Raw genomic sequence first — 725 nt, forward strand, 5'->3', positions numbered from 1 at the left:
TATTTAAAGTATTCAAGGGTGGTTTCTGTTCCACCGGCTTAACTTTGATCAATAAAGTTGATCGCACATAATAAGCATCATATTACAGAGTTGGGTTTTCACCCTCATTATTCAGGTTATATAAACCGGAAGTGTACTTGAAGAATCATAGATATGCTGTTATGGTTGTCTCAAAGATATAATTGAAGAACTGATTTATTATGATTTTTTGATGCATACTCCGGGTTATATGTAAAATATATGACCCTCCATGCGGTAAGCCGCCAAGGGACTTGTTATTTGTTTTCTATGCAGGACAATTAAAGACAGCTCTTTAAACATAAGGAAAGCAGAAGATCAAGCATAACCCGGAAGAATATAAGAGGGCACCTTAAACAGTGTTGAGCGCCGCACACGTGCGCGATGGCACAACAAAATCAAGTGTTTTCCTACTCTATTACATAACTCCCCGAGTCCGAATAATGCAGCATTGTTTCATCAAGACGTGAGCATGAGCCGCTTGAAGGATTAAAGGTGTGTTGGGCCTGAGGCTTCCGGGTCATCCCTCTCTGCTCCTCCGGCTGTTTCCATGTCCTGGAAGGTTGATGATTTCCAGTCAATGCCATTCAAGGCTTCAAATTGAGCTTCATCATCAATTAACCCGGCCGGGTCAACTTCAGGGGCGAAGGTGTGCTTACGAGTTGGAGGAATCATGCTGATTGCTTCATAATGTGGTGTTGGGATCC

At 42.3% G+C, this 725-nt stretch overlaps 1 long non-coding RNA gene across 1 annotated transcript; it reads right to left on the reverse strand.

The window, feature by feature from the left end:
• Positions 1 to 312: 312 nt before the first annotated feature.
• LOC123098610 (uncharacterized) lies at positions 313 to 725 on the reverse strand. The gene is made up of 2 exons (XR_006447889.1): positions 678 to 725; positions 313 to 573 (listed from the first exon to the last, which is right to left on the reverse strand). It is a non-coding gene; the product is annotated as an uncharacterized lncRNA (long non-coding RNA).

The sequence above is a fragment of the Triticum aestivum genome, chromosome 4D, assembly GCF_018294505.1.
Source record: "Triticum aestivum cultivar Chinese Spring chromosome 4D, IWGSC CS RefSeq v2.1, whole genome shotgun sequence".
Classification (NCBI taxonomy): domain Eukaryota; kingdom Viridiplantae; phylum Streptophyta; class Magnoliopsida; order Poales; family Poaceae; genus Triticum; species Triticum aestivum.